The sequence below is a fragment of the Triturus cristatus genome, chromosome 4_1 (genome assembly GCF_964204655.1).
Source record: "Triturus cristatus chromosome 4_1, aTriCri1.1, whole genome shotgun sequence".
Classification (NCBI taxonomy): Eukaryota; Metazoa; Chordata; class Amphibia; order Caudata; family Salamandridae; genus Triturus; species Triturus cristatus.
The window spans coordinates 173,174,316-173,195,681 of NC_140585.1; the positions used below are offsets into that span (position 1 = coordinate 173,174,316).

Sequence of the window (21,366 nt, forward strand, 5' to 3'; positions counted from 1 at the left end):
TTGGGTGGAATGCATAAATACTCCTACCCTAACAGTGGGGTTTTTTACTGCCTGTTGGAGATGGAATTGGCTTTTCTGTGTAAGATGTATGCTGTCATTTTGCTTGTTTGTTTTTCAAAATGATAATAAAATTGATTATAAAAAAAAGGAGTACTCCTCCTTAAATTGTGATTAAGTTGGCTTACCCCAGATTGACAGATTGAACTTGCCTATAAGTGTCTAATATATGATGTAGAAAATCTGCCACCTGTGGCATTACAGTACCTATTGAGCCATCTACAGCGTTAGATTGTAAAATATCGCTTCAGGCCTACCATGTTTAGCCTGTCTGCAGCAACCTTAAATTCAGCTATCACACTTGTCAAAATAACCCTTTTTGACAGACAGTAAAACCCGCCTTATTAAATAATAATAAGTCACGCCTAAGTACACCTTGTTGTCAGCAAAGTAGAGTGGCTGAAATTTAAAAGTCGAACATGTGTGAAGTTATAGTTGGAACGTTCATCCATTGACTAGTCGCAAAAGCTGTTTTCACTGACCGGGCGGTACCTGAATCCTAGAAAATGTCAAAGTACAGCATATAAACTCTTGAATGGAAATGGCTATAATGGTCATTCAAAGACTGTTTTTCATATTTATTAAAAATCTAAATAATTTTTTTACCTTAGATTTTTAATAAATATTTAGGAAAAAGTAACTTTAAAAAAAGTTACAGTTTCCAAACCTGAAGCTCCTGGAGCCTAATTTGCATTAGCCTGTCAGCAGCTGCCCAGCCAGTACCTGACCTTAATGAGGTGTGAAAACCTCCTCAGAACAGAACAATGACTTCAGCCAGGATGGGGCGGAGGGGGCATGTGAGCCTTATCAGCTCAGGAAGGTCAGTTGAAGTGGCCCAGGAACTTCATTAACATGAAAGAGACAAGGGTGACACCTGCCCATTCATAGTTCAATGTAAAAGGTGACAAGAGGAAGGGAAAGCCTTTGTTCTCCCAGGCCCACACTAGCCATGCTAGCTTTGAACCGAGTCAGAGGGAATCCACCCCCAAAACCAATTTAGAGTGGACACAGGTGAGGGGACTGCTCATTTACCTGGCTACACCTTGGGGTGGATACAAGTCCTCCACACAAGAGAGGACAGGTTTCTCCATCTTGGCTTTTAGGAGTAAGGTGGTCAGTGGGATTGATTGCAGTAGAGTAAGCAGGGTTGTCCGTAGGAACTTTGATCCTATTGGTTAGGAAGGGGCCAGGGGTCACTCCTACCCATTGTCTCTTGCAAAGCATGAATGTATAACCCCAAGGAATCCTCCTTGGAGTAATCACTTTCTGGACCTGTGGAAGGGCAGAGAGGAGTGGACCCTGCTTGCTGCAACCTGAGAGGAGCACTGAAGGACCTAACCTGCACTCTGTTGTACCCAGGGCACAGAGGTGTACACCAAGGGGCAGTTGGCTGACACAACTAGCAGCAATAGGCCTTTTTTCCTAAAATTACCAGTTGACTAGTAGTACCTGGACTGGATCCTGCTGATGGCCACTGCTAGAATGAGTCTTGGCCCCTAAGTTCTGTCACAGAGTTCCTGGGAGCCAGAGGACTGCTCTATGAACATTGAAAAGTTGGAACTTAGAGAATTTTAGGATTTCTAAGACGTTTGGAGTATCAGGGGGACCTTGTAGCAAAGGTGTCCCAGAAACAGCTTAAGCCTTGCCCTGCAGGAGGATTTGGAGCTCCATGAAAACGAGTAAAAAGGTAAAATCTCTAATGAGGACAAATCTGTTTGGTGTATCTGCCCCGCTCTCTATTGCAGACGGCCTGAAAAATGCCTAAGTCCCAGTTAAAATATCAAAAGACTATCGAAGGTGTTTCATGCTTTTTGGAGCTATTTTCACTAAAATCTTAACATCTCTGGTTCTCCATATTAAATTTTTGTGGGTTTGGTGTGGTACTCTTAATCAAAATTTGCTTTTTTTCTCCAATTCAGTTTGGCATTTTTAATAGTGTTTGGTATTTTGACTTTATCACTGTTTTGGTACTGCTTTGTGCCGTAGGTACCAAGAGGTTGAGATCAGGATAATTTAGTGACTTTTGGGGCTTAGCCTGACAAGTTAATGTTATATTTACTTGTGGAGGGCTACTGCAACTGACAAGTTGCTCAATACATGGAACAGTCTCCTAAAGTTTGAGGGGGACAATTCTATTTAGGGCAAACCCAGGTGTACTAGGCAAGGCATCAATTTTGAGATGCTGTAAAGCAGGATCTTGTCCAATATCTTACAGTTTATTTTGAGCAAGGACTAAATATAGGTAAAAGTTGCTAAACTTTTACTTCTATAATGTTCCATTAGTTTGCAGTAGGGCCACCACATCACCTTCTTAGTGGTAGCAGGTAAACTTCCACAAATGCCCGCCACATGTTACACCTCCGGCAATTTTAGCATTCACTGATCCTGCAAGGAGTTTCTTCATCCTAGCATGGGGATTACTAATCTTCTAATTGCATTTTTTATTTCAGTACTGTGAGTGGGGCATCCAGTTCCTCTGCCATTGCACTTGTTAGTTGAGTAAGAGGTACATATGAATTGTCCCGTTCAACGCTCTTGTAGTTAGAAAGATTCCTGGCGCAAAACCACATGTACTGTATGTCCGTGTACATATGAATATATCTTACAGGATGTAATTGGGTATCCCAGTCCTTGAATATTCCATGTAAGGAAAGTATATTACATTAGTCAAGTCATTTAGCATTTAGGGTCACATGTATTAACATGTCTGAATATTAATATTAATATTGTCTGAAGTGCTCTGAATCTGGTTTCCTATATATCAATGTTATTTTATGAATCGTTACACTTTTACAGACTCTTATAATGAAATGGCGACTGGATACTCATTCGGTATTTAGAAGAGTGTGTTTCTGGCTCTAAATCAGTAATCTATGAATCTATGCCTGGTGCCCAGAATACACTCACAATCCATTGAGAAGTTACAAACCCCTAAGTAGGAGTGGTAACTCATTCGCAAAAGGAACGGAGTCTGCTTTAGACCACTTCTCCTTTGTAAATTGTGAAAAAGGATTCTGGTAGTGTAGGCAGTAGTCTACTCTAAAGAGAATTTTATTTCTTTAAAAAAAAATAAAACAGCCCTGTTTCCTTTAAGAAATTTGGGTTGCTTTTAAAAAAGGTTTCTTCATTTAAATACAATCACAGATGTGGTGGACTGATGACCCTTGATGGACATCATCCCTTTGATTGTATCCTATTGAAGTAAGCCACAATTTGTAAACTACCTAATGCATAGTAATTAGGTAGGTCGGATTGCAACCCACTTTGATTTACAATTTTACAAACCAACCTATTAGTACATTGGTTGGTTCACAAAATTCTGGTTTAAAAAATACTGGTTGCACATTGTGGGCAGTTTTTGTGACCAGAATAATAAAGCAGCTTGCCCGTAGGCCCAGATTCTCAAAGCTTTAGCGTCCGGTTAGCGTTAGTTTTTCAACGCAAAACCGACACTAAAATTGTTTTGGGATTGACAAACCAATGCTAATTGGTAGTAGTGTTGGCTTGTAGGGAAACGTATGGCAAAGCAGCGCAAAACACTTCTTTGCATTACTTTGTGTCAAGGGGTTGTTACATGGGTGGTTCATGCGTGTTCCCATGAAAGCACCCATGCTTTTTTACACTAACCTATTCACTATCATTGGTAGAAAGGGTTTAGTGCCAAAAATGAATGCCGCTGAAAAGCAGGCGTTAAGAATGTTTTAATTTCTCCATGCTTTTCTGACTTTGCATGCATGCTGCACTGCACAGCACAGATACAAAGTAGGAACTTGTCTAGGCACAGTATTTTGTATAGGCAGGCTAGCCTTCCTGTACAAAACCTATGCTAGACTCAGGCACACACCCTGGCACTATGGTCCAAAGGTGTGTACCTTCCGCCGTCAGCCAAAATCTGCGCTGGCGCTACGAAGAGGGGTGGAGAGTGCCATTTCCCTCTGTGACTATATGGCATTCTCCTGATCTCTTCCTGTCACCAATGCAGCTAAGCCGCTTTGGGGGCTGCTCTGTGTTGCCTGACAGCTATGAGAATCTGGGCCTTAGTGTTTTGTGTGTGTTGCATCCTCGCACATCTGCAATGCCTTTAGTGATCCCTCATGTGTTTATACATCTGAACCTGAAAATCGAAACTGAAAATAACCCAGTGCTATCCTAAGGATTTTGGGGTTCCTCGCAAAAGACATATTTCGAGGCCCCCTGTTCAGAATGACTGTGAATTTTATTGTCCATTTCCCAATATTTAGGTTTGCTTGATGACCAACATACTTTATTGAGTTTACAAAGTGCCACGTCATCCGTGGGCTTGACTATAACCAATACCTACACAGTTCTGCAGAGAACGAGTTAGGAGTGAAATCCCTATTCATACAGGGCCGTTTCTACCATTAGGCAAGACTAGGCGGCCGCCTAGGGCGGCAAAAGGGGGAGGGCGGCAAAAACCATAAGTTTGGGAATCCCCTTTATTCATGGAATCAAGGGCCTTCAACCTCAAAAGAGCATTGGTTATGGTTAGCGTCTTATACAATTCATTCGACGTGACGTGAGGTCACGTTCGGCGCCACAGGCGGGGCCGGGTGTGCGCCGCTAATAGCCTGCTGCAATTTGCAAAATTCCCGCCGGTGGCTGAATCACTCGCTGATGACTTCATCCGGGCCTGACGTCACCTGGCCCCTCCTTGGCTGTTTTCTGCTCCATGTGGGGCACAGAGTCTGTTTTGAATATTCGTAACTCCCCATCAGGGAAGTGTCTGGCGTAGGCACCCTGTCCCCTTCCCGACTGCCACATCACGACGGGTCTCTGCCCACCAAGTGAGTTCTGTGAGTCCCAGGCCACGGAGAAGGGCCCATGCAAGCCCACCAGTATATGCAAGCCAGACGATGGGGGGCGGACACTCCCAGCAGCCGGATGTGCGAGGTACCTCCATGCATGTATTCACTGCGGGCGGCAGGGGTGTCTCTGCGCTGGGCTCGACCATGTGCACTCCGCAGGAGACATTTTGTTTGGCAGGAGAACTTCGCTGATTGTTGTTCCTGCTCGGGAGCTTGAGGCAGGTGGCAGCATGGTCAGGTAGGCTTTACCCTGGGCGGAGCACTGGTGATGCAGTAGCATTGTAATGCAAGTAGCAGAGGTGGCACTTCAGAGCAGCCTCATAGGTGGGCATAGTTATGGGGACACGGAAAAGGAATACATTGCTAGATGTAACACTCACAGGTGAAGAGAGGCTGCAGTTGGGAGGTTTGGTAGAATACCACCGACATGCTGGCACGGCTCACTTGTTTTCCTTCTTGTTTCACTCCAGGCGCTACAGAGGGGTTGGTAGTGCTGGCTGCGGCTGTAGCCCATATAGCAATGCCCCAAGTGCCAACTTTGGTGTCACTATTGGTAGACGGGCATTTCTGGAATAGCAGCACTGCAGAGCCGGCGGACATCGCCCGGTGAAGAGTGATGGAACGACGCGGCTGCTTCTGGGTGGTAGTGCCAGCCTTGCAGCTCCATGGGTATTCCATAAAAGGCTTCAATTCCTGAATTTGAGGCATTGCTAATTGCTTAATGTTCCTGTATTGTTTTTGGCTAAGCTGAGCTGGGCAGTAAGCGCTTTATTTAGGTGATTTATGAAGCACTGACTTCCTGCTTTCAGGCGCTGTCTGAACACCTCTTGCAACTAACTGTAAAATGTATACAGATGGAAATGGATATCTGAATATAATTGACGCACCTGTTTGCTATTTGTTTTGAAATAATATTAAACCCTGCCAGGGTCAGGCAGCAGCCTCTCTCTCAGTTGTTCGTACCGCTTGGACACCAGATTTCCGGATCCAACTACGCGACAACAGGGGAGACTATTTTGAGCAGGTCAGGCTGCGCAAGAGCATATTTATAGCGACGCACTTTGGGACACCGGATCTCACAAACTGGCAGCCACTTTACTTAATCAGGGCACCTAATTACCTTTCACTGTCGATTGAGAGTGCTATAAATATCAGAAGCCTTTCCCTCCCATTTACCGACGGGGAGAAAAGGAGCACACACCTAGGTGCAAACACGGGAGACGCACCTTGAGGCAGAAACAGAGTGTTGGTGGGGGTGCTTGAATAACTGAATGTGGTTGTGAGAAAGGGAATATTTACAGGCTTCCAGTATTCCAAAAGCTTTCTGCTGATTTTGTGCTACATGTTGCACTACATGTTGCTTTAGTTTCCTACCATTTTTAGAGTTTGACTACAGGGGTCTTCCTCCCCCTAGGGTAAGATATTTAAGATAAAATATTTTGATACACAGATGAATGTCACGTGTCACACATATAGCCACTCACTGTAAAGAACGTCCATGTGGTTAAATAACCTTTATTTTGAAAAAGTGAACCAGGTAATTCTCATTTTATCCTCTATGTATATTTTTTCTTTCAGGCTTAAAAAACACGCAAGCCCTTTTGAAGTGGAGAGTGACATAGGTCACCCCACGAAGTTGTATCCTCTCACCACTATTTGGTAAGAACGGAGCCCCCTTATTTTCTATAGGTTCTGATGAATCATACGGACCCAACTGGGCCAAACAGGCAGAAACATGTCGACCATATTCACTACGGTGGGGAGACAATAAAATCCCCATCACACCATTCACCTGTTTTTAACACCATATAACTGACAGACACATTAAAACTTATTTGACAACCATAATGGTTTTTAATTTCACTCACTTCTTCACGGGACCCCACTTTGTTAAGAAGTGCATCCCTGTTGTCAGGTGTATGTCTGCTCTCTACCAAACCAAGTTTCTAGAGGGCGAAGACTGGCCAATGATGAAGCATGACACCTGGTTATGTGTGAGACCAGTCCTTCACTTTTTGTGAGATGCCCACACATTCACTATTTAATACTTGAAACACCTTGGTCACTATACTGGGAGCGGCCCCATTTGTGTTAAACATGCATTTATTTATGGCAGACTGGCTTGCTGGTGTACCTGTGCTCATGCGCAGAGCCTCCTACAGCGCACCTTCATCGAATATCACGCAGGTTGCCCGGAAATGTTCCTGTTGGCACAGGATTACAAGGAACATGTCTGTTCGTTCACCTCGCTCAATTGGATGGCGAACCTCTTTGCGGAGGAAGGTACAGATGGCCTTTTGGAACTTAGTGCATTCTACGGTGCTTGTGATCTTATGGAGTTCTATGGATCACCATGAAGGATTGGGGACCCAATTGGGGACCCAAATCTTTTCGCTATTTTTGTTTTCTCAGACTCCCCCTTGTCCTTCTTCCTTCCTTTTTGATTTTTTTCTTTCGTTCTCTCTTCCCATAGAATTTGGCTGTTTTGCATTTGCTTTGACTCTGCTTACCTTTATGTTCTGTTTCCTTTGGTGCTACAGACCCTGCCAAGGGGAGGGTGTCAAATGGCCGTTGGGGACATTGTCGACATCACTAAGTTAGCATGACCACTGCAGCCATTATGCTACTTTTGCGCACGTTACTCCATGGTTGTTTTGCAAATAGCTTTGTTTATGATTTTCACATGAGAACTGTCTTCTGTTCAGAACTGTTCTGGTCAGGCCCTAGCACCTAGACAAAACATGCCAATGCAGATGCAGTTGAACACCTGTACTTTTGATATGATGAGGAGGCGTGCATATTAGCACACCCTTGGAGAGGGACCTTTCCATGGAGAAGAGCGAGACAGCACCTGTGATGTAGACTTACCATCTATAGGCTGAGGTATGGGGTCTGCTGGCAAAGCCCAGAGATCTTCTGATATATAATAATACATTTCCTAGCAAGGGGAGGGAGGATAGGCTCTATAGTCTTTTCCCTGTTGTCCTTTTAGCATGACATCTGCCTTTATGATATACATACTAGTTTCTATGCCAGCTGTTTTTGTAATATGCAGTTTCTTGCTTGTTGTGGCAGGTATACTGCATGCTAGGGCACGTTAGTTAAAATAAACATTTAAAAAAAAAACAACATATTTTATTTGTCAATTTGCATGTATTGCGCAGGGCTGTGCCAAAGCAAACCAAAGACAACCATTACAGCAAACGACTCCCCCCACCCCATGAACAACAATACAATACATAGGAGCATTTGACGATATGTCACCCCACCCCCAACTCACCCCACCCACTTCCCCCCCAAAGATCGCACAGGTCCATACCATCTCATCCGTAACATCAAAAAGATCAAAAGGTCCTAATCCAGGCTCGCCACCCCCCTGCTCCTTCCCTCCCCTCCCCCTATGCTGGACCCCAGACTTAAACAGACATCGAAGGCTCCTCTATCGCCGGAGGTTCCAGCCAGAGGCCCCGGTACTCCGCCCATCGCTTCCATATTTTATAGTGTTTGCGTGGGCACCCCCTGGCCACAAAGATGGGCTGCTCCAGACCCATGCAAAAGTCCAGACCATTTTTCCAGGCAGCCACCGAGGAACCCTCGTTGCCTTCCAGGCTTTGGCAATATCTAATTTCGCCAGAGTCAGGCCTAGGAGCATGAGGTGTCGTTTATAGGCATTGCCCCCAACCCCCTCCATAACATGTAGCAGTGCCAGCTTTGGTGTGCGGATAAGCTCCCAACCCAGGACCTCTGAGAGACAGGCAAAGACCCCCCACCAGAAGCGGTCTAACGATGTGCAGTGCCAAACCATATGTATAAACGTACCCTCCGCCCGACCACAGCGAAGACACTCCGAGGAGGCGATCATCCCCGCCTGCCACAATCGTGTCCTAGTAAAGTAGACCCTGTGAAGGTATTTGAATTGGACTAGACGAAATCGTATCGCTATGGCCGCCCCCGCGGGGCTGCCAGGGACTCCGTCCAATCCTCCTCTTCCAGCCCGCCCACATCTGCCTCCCAGTCCCCTCGGAGTTTCTGGAGTGTAGGGGAGCAATGCGTGACCAGGGACTGATAAATGCGCGAAATCTTTTTGTCTTGCAGGTCCCCCATAAAGACTTTCGCTTCAATGGGACTAAACTCGGGTATGGACTCCAGGCCCTGCTGGCTAGGGGACAACGCGTGGCGCAGCTGCAGATAGAATTGAGCCTGAGGCATATGGAACTCCTCTTGGAGATCGCGAAAGGATTTTAGTGTCATGCCCCTCAGGACATCACCCAGGGTGGAGATACCAATGGCGTCCCATCCCCGAAACCCCGGAAGGGACGCCAAGTGGGGCAGGCGCCCATTATCCCACAAAGGAGTCTCCCGGTCAAGACATTCCACCAGCCCATGCGCCGCAGCGCCTGCCTCCAAACCATGAACACCACCCGTGTAGCTGATGGCAGCGTGCTCCGTAGCCGTGCCGAGTATAAAAGTGTATGTAGCGTGTGATGCCCCATAAGATAGCGTTCCAGTGCGTACGCCGGGTCCCCCCTCTCTCCATACCACCACTCGTTGTGGACCAGCAGGTGCGAGGCCTGATAATACAAGAGGAGATCCGGGGATGCCAGTCGCCCACATTAGGTGGATAAGAAACATGTTTGTATGGCCACTCGCATCTTCCCTCCTTCCTACAGAAACTGCCCCAATATAGAATTCAGCAGTCGGAACCATCTAGGCGGGATCGGATACGGGTGATTCTGCAGCAAGTAGAGAAGTCGGGGGAACATCACCATCTTGAAGATCGCTGATCTGCCAAACAGTGTCAGGGGCATGCGGGACCAGGACTTAAGGTCTGCCCGAACCCGATCCCACACAGGTGTCAGGTCACACTCCCAGGCCACAGCCGGTACATCCGAAAGTACCACCCCCAGATATTTCAAGCCACCTGCAGCCGACTGGACCGCGGTCGCCCACGAGCCCACCCCCGTCTGACCTCCCAACACCCACAATGTGGATTTGCGGGGATTCATGTACAGACCCGACGTTTCCCCGAAGATCCGCATTATACGCAGAAGCCGTGGCCCCGTCCTGTCGACTGGCATCAGGAAAAAGAGAACGTCGTCCGCATACAGCGCAATTCTATCGGAAAGGCCCATGGCCCATTCCAATCCCTGTACCTGGACGTCCATTTTAAACTGTTTCGTGTCTCTGTCAGATCTTATTGTGGACAAGTACAAGAGTGAGGGTGAAAGAGTGTCTTGTTACTGCGATTCCTGAGAGATCTGGGAGTGTTGTGTTCTGGGGTGTCTAATCACTTGTTTCTCTGTGAATGAGTAGGAGGGCAAATGAGGCACTATAGCTAATCAGTCCTAGGCTTATGGGTACTCAGGTTGTAGGATGATGTAGTCCCTGCTTACCAAAGTCCTACAATCCTACACATAGTTCTGTTCATTGGCAGAATCCATGCAACAGCACAACAGGTTTCCGTCCTTCTCGAGCTGCGCCGATGAAGGGTCTATGGTAAACAAAGGCAGTGCAGGGCAGTAACGTCCCGCCGTGAACCACTCTTGTGCAAACTCCGGATCGGATAACATGAAGAGGAATGCCACCCAACCAGTCTGGGGCAGAGGGGCACCGGTCGAGAAAGTGCACAGACTGAAGTTCTGTGCCACGAGCCTTCCTTTCGCTCAGCAGCACGTTCTCAGCACTTTCACTTAAATACAAAGTTGGCAGGAAAACAAAACAGATAAATCCTTATTATTTTGCATACAAATCCGTTTTAAGTAGGAAGTTTGAGCATTGGCAGGAACCCACCGAACATGCCCAACAGAGGAGAGTGATGCTCTGTGGCTCCTGCTGCCCCAACCCTCACTCACTCACTCAGCTCTCAGCAGAAAGGCACTTACTGCTGTACTCCACGTCCAAGCAGCACTTCAGGTCCAAGAACCTCTAGTCCACAGTCATTCTTCTTGCCCAGGCTAGGGCAGCAGCAGAGCAGGGTGGCCAGGAGCCAGAGGAGGTGCCCTTCTGCAGCCATGTTGGCAGCAGCGCCAGCTGGAGCGTGTCATGTTAATGTAAAAGGGGCGCCATGCTAGAACCTAAAGCGTGGCCCCTGGGGGCTGGATTTGGCTGTGGACGGCAGGCACCATTGTTGATTTCATGCTGTGTAGCTCATTTGAATAGAAAAAACAATGTTTGAGGACCGGGTTCACAAGAAAGGTTCGAGAGCGCCATATTAAAGATGTTATGTTATGGAGACTTCTAAAGCGCACGACTCACCCTGGGGCATCTCGGCGCTGTACCTAGTTGAAGACTAAGGAGGATAAGAGAAACACGTGAAGAGAGAATTCCCAGTGATCAGATCAAAAAGGTTTTCAGTTGTTTCCTGAAAATACTAATGGAAGAACATCCACGAAGGGAAATAGGTAGCATATTCCAATAGCGAGGGGCAAGATATGAAAAAGTCTTTCCCCCGGAGCGGGAGAGACGAATTCGAGGGACCTTCAGGAACCCAAGAGAGTTTGATCTGAGGTTGCGAGACGAAATCTGTTTAGTGAGCCTTCTTAACACGTATTTGGGGCCTTTGCCGTTTAGGGCCTTGTATGTAAGACAGCAGGTCTTAAAGTATGATCGTTTCCCGACCGGGAGCCAATGAAGGTGTCGCAGCGTATTGTAAAAAGAAAACATTTTTTTCTTACACTGCGACCGCTTGAAGGTGGCCATATGATGTGTAAACGTAAGAAATTCACTCCAATTAAAGCATGGCGGGAGGAGGCTGCAGGCGGCAGCCGCCATTGCTGATTCTACACCCATTTAAGATTTCATTAAAGAAAGTAGTGCCCACAGACATAAAGAACACGCACCGTGTAACAACCGAAGTAAAGAGGCCAGTCACTATGGGAGGTTACAGATGACGACAAGGCGGTACTAAGGCAGGACTAACAAGCCTATTAAGGAATCAGGCTGGTCTGAAAGCAACTAAAACAAGCAAGGGAGTGGGAGGCACGGCATGGGAAGCAGGAGTAACAACACTGTGGTGTTGAGTGGTGCGAGGAAGAATTATATATTTAAATGTAAGCAGCTAGGACACTGAAGCATGAAAACAGACAAACAGTAACAGAAGAGGAAACCAAGAAAAAAATAGTCCCCCACAGAACAGATAAAGAACCAGATCGGAATGAGAGAACTAGGGGCTTCATTACGACGATGATGGATGGAGTTCAGTCCGTCTGCCATCGTCTCCTATCTGGGACCGCCTGCCAACCGTGCAGCAGTCCCACAATAGGAAATAAGATGCGACCGCCACCTTGGCGGTTGCATCACCCACCTTTAACATTTGGGCAGGTGCTGCTGGCTGCAGCACCCGCTGCAATGTTAAAAAGGGATGTTGTATACTTTCCTGCAGTGCCTGTCACTTGGTACAGAGATATGTACAGGGATATGCCCCCCAAAACCCAAAAGAAAGGTCCAGTGGGAGGGGGGCCCATAAGGGGCTCCAATGTCTATCCCCGCCTGCCTTTTCATGGCGGTTGAACCGCCAAGGAAAGGCTGGCATGGATTGACATCCTAATCTGACCGGCAGTGCTGCTATTCTGGGCCGTGCGGGCGGTCGGATTCAATCCGACTGCCAGAACCGTGGCTGTCGGATTTTCCGACTACCACCGATCGGACTGCCATCATAATGTGGCGGTCTGATCGTCCCTTACGATTGGTGCAGGGGCCCAACACCGACGGGTTTGTGGTGGTGGTCCTCCCGCTATTGTAAAGAACCCCTAAGTCCCTGCTCTGTGGGAGGAACAGAAGAAAGAAATGAGGGACAAAGAGGCAGGACTGACCACTGGCATGGATTTTTAACGGACACTGACAGTGACAAATGAAAAGCAATGGCAAAAAAGGGGATGGACTTGATGCATACAGACTGATTACAGCAGGTCTTGAAGAGACGGCATGTGCTGTCTAGCTCAACCTAAATAGTAAGTGCTTGTGCCAAGTTAGTTTTTGTTAGGAGCCTGCTGCTAGGACAGGGGAATGCTGGGCTTGCTAATACCAAGGTTATCTAGCCCTATTTCCACCTCATACCTCCTTCTCTTGCCCCAATACAGGTCATCTCTCTTTGTTTTGCAGATTCTTTTTCATTCCTGCTCATTTCCTTTGTCACTGTTTTCAAATCTGTCTTTCCTCATTTCCTTTTCTCTTTCCTGCCTTTATCTTTCTCTGGGCCCAAATTGGATGATGAAATCTAAGTTCAGGTCCCCTATAATGAGTGCCTGTGCCCACCACGTGACCACCTGCACAGATTATTAACTGTCTTTTTGTTGCCCCGTGTCCAAGGTGATGTGTTTTGTGCTGCATCCGTGCCTTCTGGGTTTAAGGGCTACCCACAGTCCTTCAGCCTTATCCTTCTCTTTTAGCCTCATCGCAGATGTGAATTTGTCCTGTGCTGGCATTGCGTCCCCGTTCTTGGAATGTCTCCCCTCTTCCCTCACACAAAGGAAGAAGTGTGGGGGAGGAACTGTGCATCTTATACACTACTTTGAAGATCCTTCTCCCACCATACCTAGTTGAGCTGTTAATCCTCGGTGCTTCACACCACACTCAGGCACAGTGCCTCAGATCTCAGCCTGAAGACCCCTCCTCAACGCCGGAGGCCCCTCTGCTCTGGAAGCTCTTACCTGAACACCTCCTCTGACCGGCGCGAGGATAACTCATCCTAACGTCACATGACTCTGTCACAGATTGTTCTATCATCCATTTCCACACTGGAATTTTTGTGTTTTGTTATGCAACATCAATGACACCCTTCAAGTAACAGTGTGTGTGTGTGTGTGGCCGCCCAAGAGATTTTGTGTCTGCGTGTGTACAATGTTAGTGTGTTGGGAACATAGACTTTGTCAATATTTGTGCACACCCCTGTGCACCTCTATATATATTGGGCTGATGATGAGTGTAACTGGTTAATATAAATATGCTTGTGTGAATTAGTTCACATGCTCACCATATGCGCGTGGGTTGGTGCGTGCTGTGTGCTTGTGAGTTGTTGGCATTGTTGGGGGTTTCCAAAATGCTTGTTTTTAAGTACTGAGATGAATGTCCTGCGTCTGAATCTTTTTTCTTTTATTCTGTGTGTCTTTTGTCTTATTCATCCTCTTCATGTTATAATTTCTGGCCTAGCTATAAAAAAAATTAAATGGTGGTTTTCCACTGCAACCTTTCATGTTTAACCTTTATTGATTCCTTTTATTCATATGACCTTGTTTACCTCTCCTGTGAGAAATGTTTTGGCGACGTCCGTAACGCGACTGGTGCTCATTTAAAGTGCTCGTATACCTTCGTGGCGAGTTCGCGCTACATAAAACTCTCTACAGATTTTTTTTTTTAAATGCTACCATTTTTAAGATATGGAGCTCAGTGCTACAAACTTAAAAACAAGCATTTGCAATGCAATAGGTCTCGCAATCGCGAGATGTTTAGCTATTGGCATTGTAAATGACAATGCCTTTTATTTTTATCCAAAAAATAACACATAAATAAAAGGCCTTTTCATTTACAATACCAATAATCCAAAGTTTTGAAAATGCAAAACCAATTGAATTGCAAATGCTTGTTCTAGTTTGTGTGGTACCGTCCACAAATATTTGTCATTTGTATGCTTGCTAGCTAGCGAGCACTGCATGTACGACCTCGGGATAGTTTTATATTGACACACATAACACTGTATGCATGGCACGCCATCCCCAGTGAGCCATGTTCTCACTGCACCCAAACAGTTTTACATTGGCACATATACCTTTCCCAGCGAGCGCTGTATGTAATGAGTCTGGATAGGTTTACATTAACTCATACAGTTCTGTATGCTCTGCACTCAGATAGGTTTACATTGCCATACACGTCTTTCCTCGAGAGCTCCATATGTGCTGTGTCTACACGATAGAACAAACGCCGTTTGCATGCGTTGCGTACACAAATGCCATTCAGCACATTAAAGCTAGTCCTCCTGGCATTGCCAACAGTGGTAAAAAACAAAGGATGGCTTTCTGCATATAGCACACACAGGAGATAAGAGGTAACTTGACACTAATGATTTAGTATACTTTTCAGTGTTATGCACCTTTCAGTTTTCTCGTGCATCCCAATGGAAGCACTTTCTAGAATGGAATGAAGCCAATGGCATGCGGTAAGAAAAAACACTTGTAGGTGGATACAAAGCTACGTATATTTTAACAATAGGGCTATGCATCCAGCATCACTAACAAAATCTAATCAATACCACTAATTTTGGCATCTTTTCCAAGAGCACAGGGGAGCCATTTGCTCCAGATATGTAAAGTGCACTTATCATAGGCTCCAATTTCAGAAACAGCTGTGAGATGGACGCGTCCAATCAGCCCAGTGAATGAAGTATTAAGAACAATGCCATCACCATACCAAGTTGGTGTGAACAACCCCTGACTGCACTCACGCCTAGTCTTCACAGGCATGATCACGCAAGTGCAACTCAATGTACCAATCCAAAAATGGTCTTGAAATTAAAACAAATATAGCGAGCAAGCGATTGGCTTTGTTCATTTTCAAAACAGTTATATATATATATATATATATATATATATATATATATACTGTAATTGTTTCAATTGGACTCTCGCAGCGCATAGAAGAAGAAAAAACTCCTGACCACCAACAGAGGGTAATACTATTGGGATACAAGCAACCAATCCCCTTCCTCCATTCAGACACGGCTGCCAATGAGAATTCATCTATCATTTTAAAAGACATTGTCGATATCCATGCTGTTGTCTGTTCTACCGCGAGCAGAGGAAGGCAAACGCCGAAACGCGTCCTCGCATGAATAAAGCTATTTTTGATGGAACCCTGCGAGTGCTGTATGTTTCCGTTGGAGACAGGAGCCTTCATATATATATATATATATATATATATATATATATATATATATATATATATATATATATATATATATATATATATATATATATATAAAATTATAAAATAGTCTTTCGAGGCGCTGTGTAATGGGAGATAAGCACTTGGGTGAAAGGAACAGAAGCACACACGCGAGGGGGAGCAACACGGAGCACAATGGAGAGCAACAGAATGCGCAGGGTAAAGAAGTACAAGCAACAGAGCAACAGCATGATGGGTGCACACAGATGCGAGAGCAGAGCACAGAGAACCACGAGTGAGACAACTAAAAAATATGTGCTATCACAGGGTTCCTAATAAAATATATTTTTGAAAAAAGTAGCTCCCCCAAAAGCTAGCAGTGAAGGACACGCAAAAGTTATGCTTCAGGGAAGGGCACGGCAAGCTATTGAATAACAAGAAAACAAGTGACAATAAAGCCAACCAGTGATAGACAACAGGTGGGCTTTTAAAGTTCTTGGTAATCTGTCAATAGGTGTCTTTCAGCCAGACAGCTGGTGCTGTCTGGTAGGCTCGCTCGAAGATAATGTGGCGTTGGGACAGCTGCTTGCAGCTTACAATGCAGCATGGAAAATGAGCTCTGGCTACAAGGTACAGAGGAATATAGCATCCAAGAAAATTTTATTTTAGCAAGTTGCACCCCCTAGTCAATTGCTGTGTGCACTTACGCAGCTCCACATTTTGGCCAGGGGGTGAAGCAAATCTATCTACTGCTCTCGATTCCTACACATAGGATCACTTACCAGGAATACGCACAACAAACACACCCTCGTGGATCACGAACTATGGTGAGGCAAGCTGTCCCACCATTCCTGCGAGGGCTAAGCGAATGTTCACACACGTCCCAATCGCACAACTGTCCGGCCATTATTAATAACCTCACATTATTATTGTGATTGCAAGTTATTGCAAGACGCCCTCCAGGCGGCGCGCCCATCACGGTACCGAGAGGGTTAAGTCTTTTACTGCGTTTCGCACTTCATCGCCTACGTCGCGGCCTGTCCATGGAGCTTTGGCTGACAATACCCACTGACCTCCTTTTTAAAAGTGTTTCCTGATTGTTTTGCTCATATGAGCCTCATTAATTAAACAGAGACGCTCCACTCTCTCAGTCCCACCGTCTTTTCAGGACAGTTGAGCGCGGCACGAAAGGCTGAATTGTAAATCGCGTGACGCGGTGTGTAACAGTATTTATAAGGAACAGTGGTCCCATTAAAAAAAAAGGAGTAAAAAAGTGCCACAATTAGTGCAATGAAAAATTGGGTTTATATGTAAGTCAGTGCAAAAATAAGATAATAAGAGACAATAGTAAACAGTTATAAAAACAAAACAGTGAGTGAGTTTATGCTGTGGCAGGGTAAAAAGGAAATCAGCCGATTTCCGGAACCCAGGCAAGTGGCTTAAAAAGTGACTTTTTTAGTGCAGGTAAATAAGCAGTAACAAAAAGTCAATTGAACATCTCATACTCCAACATTTGAGTATTAAATATCGAGGAGTTTAGAAATGATTGTCGACGACGTTTCGATCCCTGTGGTAGTAGTGGGATCTCTTCAGGACAGGTAGATGGCAGGATTACCTGGGGAGTTAGCCTAGGGAGGTGTGGTAAATAATTTAATTACCGGAACTGAATTTGATACGGAATCTTAGCAAACATAGCTCAGAAAAATAAGAGGCAGAATCCGTGGTATAAGAGGTTCAGAATGGGCTTTATTCCAATGGACGATTCGAATCGTGGCCTCCAAGTTCCATCACCACGGGGGTTCAGGAAGTGAAGTACAATACTTTATTGACAAGTCATCATTTTTATAGAACATACATTACAATGAAACCAATGTAAGAGGCGTAACAATTGATAGCAAAGATGACATCTCACATGCGTAACAAAAAGAGGCGTAATGGGGAGTAACAAAGAAACGTTATTGGTTGTGATGTCACATATAGGTGGATCTATGAGATAATTTCGCAATGTCAGCAGAAATACTTGGCAGAGATGCGCGCGCAGCAGCATGACGTGTGATTGACGTGCAACTGGGGGGTGAAGGGGACTTGACATTTAGCTCTACATGTGGAGACAAGAAGTCTGGGGGGTCAAGTCAACCTAATCCCAAATCATATCTAACATCCTATGTTTAAAGAACTATGTTATCCACAAAGGAAGGTCTCTTGGACAAAATCTATTCTATACTGACTGTGTGTGCGTGCACAAGTGTCTAAGTGTCTACATGAGATGCAAAGGGCAGAAATCTTTCCATGGCAACAGGGCTATGAATTACTTGCATGAAGACAGAGAAGCCGGGCCCTTTGCTCAGTAGCTGAAGGAAATGTTTACCTAAACTACTAGACAGGAATGCATCGGCTGAGGAACGAAGCAGATAACTCGAAGGTGAAATACAGTTTTTGGCAGGCAGGCAGACCGGCCGAGGCAGGCACCGTTAGCCGCACAGGGAGTAGGACAAAGTTCATGGATACAGATGCGAGCTCAAGCTGAAGCTGTCAGAGGCAGAAAGCAAGGAAAGGCTTGATGGCAGAATCAGGGCCTACTCGCCTGAACTGCAAAAATGGAGTAACTGAGCCATATAAAGTCGGTGGCCTTTTGTAATTAGGAATCGAATATCCAGCCCATTCATGGCGGATCTGAAAGAGGACATGTTGACGGTGGACGCACATGTATTTGCGTCTTCATAACTGGAACTAGAGGGAACATACATGTACTTATAACATGCACATGGAACCGTTGGGGTCCAAGATAGGGGACATAACTGATCATAAAAATCCATATTTCCACATTCCCTCCTTGTCCCCTACTTGCCCATCAAGAGATATCAATCTTCATTAATCCATTGATCTGCTCATCTAGCATCATTTGTTCTTCTTTCTTCTTTCGGGATCTTGAATGAAAACCTTGATGTGGAATACACGATGTGGCACACAGACCACAGATCGCTGGTCCACATTGCAGGCATAAGCAGCAACTGAATAGTATAAGAAGGCCAATACCTAGGAAGGATAGAACTCTCCATCCCCAGGCTGATATCACGCTCCAAAACCACCCGGACCAAGTCCAAGTGCCTGGATTCTGGTGTATCTGGCTCACAATCTTATGAAGGCGGGTTATAGCTTTATATACAGATGGCGAATTTTCTGGTATGAATACGCAGCAGCTTGATCCGATGACCCTACAAGCTCCGCCCCTATCGGCCAATATGACGTCAAGGACAAGACGATTTTGAAGAACAACAATCCTCATCGCAGACTGCTCCTCTGTCAAGTTGCCTAGGGCGGCAATAGTTTCATTCACTACAGCTTCAAGAGTCCTAGTTAATCTACGTATCAGCTTACTATTGGTAACTGTACCTATATAGGGAAAGAGGCCTTTATTAAAATCTACATACTTTTCCCATGCCGTCTCAGTGTAATCGACAATTGGGAGATCTCTCCGTTCTCTATTGTGTACTAAATGAATATTTCTGTGGTAGTCTGGAGGAGCTAGGAAAACAGGTGGCAAAAGGAATGCAATGTAACAGGTACCATCCCAATCTAGAGGCAGACGCATATATGCAGTCTGACCACATATGAAGTAGGAATGGCGAGAAGCTCTAAATGAAGACTTGCCTTGATCACTGAATTCTATTACAGTAGTGCATTTACTATGGCCCATATGTATGGAACCATTCTTTCTTACACACAATTCACCTTTAGCTGGGAACACTGACATGGCAGGCAAAATTGGTGCAGCTTCGGATTCAACATTCAGAATCATGAGATTAAGTGTAAAATTACCTAATCCATATACTTCATTTTCTAAATCAGTTCCTGTTCTTTTGGGACGACCCTCCTTGTCAGGGTAGCAGACTTTGAGTAAAACTAAGTTCAGATTTCCCCATACCCAATTGTCTTGATAAACTGCTGTATTTGAATCTAAGGAATTGATTAAACTAAACCTTGCTCCACAGGAGCCATTGTGTGTAAACGGATATGGAAAGAGGGGCAGAACTCCCTTATAATTCTGATAGGGAGGGAGTCGGCCACATACCCAACAATTGGTAGCATTACTAGTCTGATGGGAATGATGCAACATACTAATGAAAGTGTTATTGCGCAGCGCAAATCTATAGGACAACTCATGCGGGGGTAGTTCACTAAAAGAATGTTCAGCAGTAACATTGTAAACATGTTTAGAAATAGGATAATATATATGCAACAATATACTTGCAGTGATTATTATGAGACTCAAGAAAAACAAAATTAATAACGTCACTATGCAATGACTACGCAGTGATTTACAGTACGCATGTCGTTTCAACATTTTTCGGGTTTTTCCTCTATTCAGGTCTAAGGGATACATGTCAGAGACAAATTCAACCGCTTCACCTTGGAGAGGACTTAAACAATCAAATTGTCTGACTTATTAGACCTGAGTTTTAATTTATATTGTTCTTGGCTACTGGGCTCAACCAAAGGGAGCTTTGAGTCAATGGGTGAAGACACACGAGGTGTGATATTTACATCCGATGGTAGTCCATGAAATTTCTTTATATGACTTGAATGTATCCAGCCTTTTCTGCCTTCGATCTTCACGGCTGTCCTTGTGGTAAGCAAAACGAGTTGTGGCGACTTCCACCTAGGCTCCAGCTGAGTCTTTCGGTCAAAATTCCTCACCAACACTAGGTCTCCTGGAACTACGTCATGGGGTTTCACCTCAGTGTTGTCAGGAAAGGCTGCAGCTACCTGTGAACGACAAGATTGTAGTGCAGACATCAAGGAAGCCAGGTAATCTGTCAGCATATTACAGTCAACATCAGTTATTTTACGGGGTATAGGCGTCCCCCACATATTCGGTGGTCTGCCAAAGATCACCTCATAAGGGGATAGCCCTGTTCGAGAGTGTGCTACCATTCTCATGTAAAAGAGTGCAACTGGTAGAGCTACTACCCAATCAACACCTTTCTCTCTACATATTTTGGACAATCTGATTTTCAAAGTTTGATTATGTCGTTCCACGAGACCTGCTGCCTCGGGGTGTCGGACACAATGAAACTTCCACTGATATCCTAGCAAAAGTGAAACATGTTTCATCAGTTCGGATGAGAACGGCTGGCCGTTATCTGAATAGACAACACGTGGTAAACCGTACCGTGGGAAAAATTCTCGAACTAGCTGCTTGGCAGTGGTCGGGGCAGTGTAATCTGATACTGGGTACGCTTCTGTCCAACGGGAAAGAGCACAAACAACTACGAGAACATATTTGAATCCTCGACATCGTTCCATCTGGATATAATCCATCTGGAGGACTTCAAAAGGGTGATCAGGAGGCTGAAATCCACCCTGCTCTACGGGAATGCTTTTACCTGGGTTAAACTGACAACATATCATACAGGTACGGACTTTTTGTTTAGCTGCTGCTCGTAAATGTTTGTTGAACCAAATGTGCTGAATGCTGTCTAGCATAGCTTTCTCTCCTAGATGCGCTGGACTGTGTATTGTAGTTATGATAGCTTGGACCATAGAGTCAGGAAGAAACCATACAGATTTCTCCTTCGTCATCCATCCCTGATCTGTTTGGATCCCT

General features: G+C 45.2%; 1 protein-coding gene across 1 annotated transcript in view; it reads left to right on the forward strand.

Moving 5' to 3' along the window:
- LOC146853830 (membrane-spanning 4-domains subfamily A member 4A-like) overlaps positions 1-21,366 on the forward strand; it is a 227,779-nt gene that overhangs the window by 117,934 nt on the left and 88,479 nt on the right. The gene's annotated exons all lie outside the window — the stretch shown is intronic.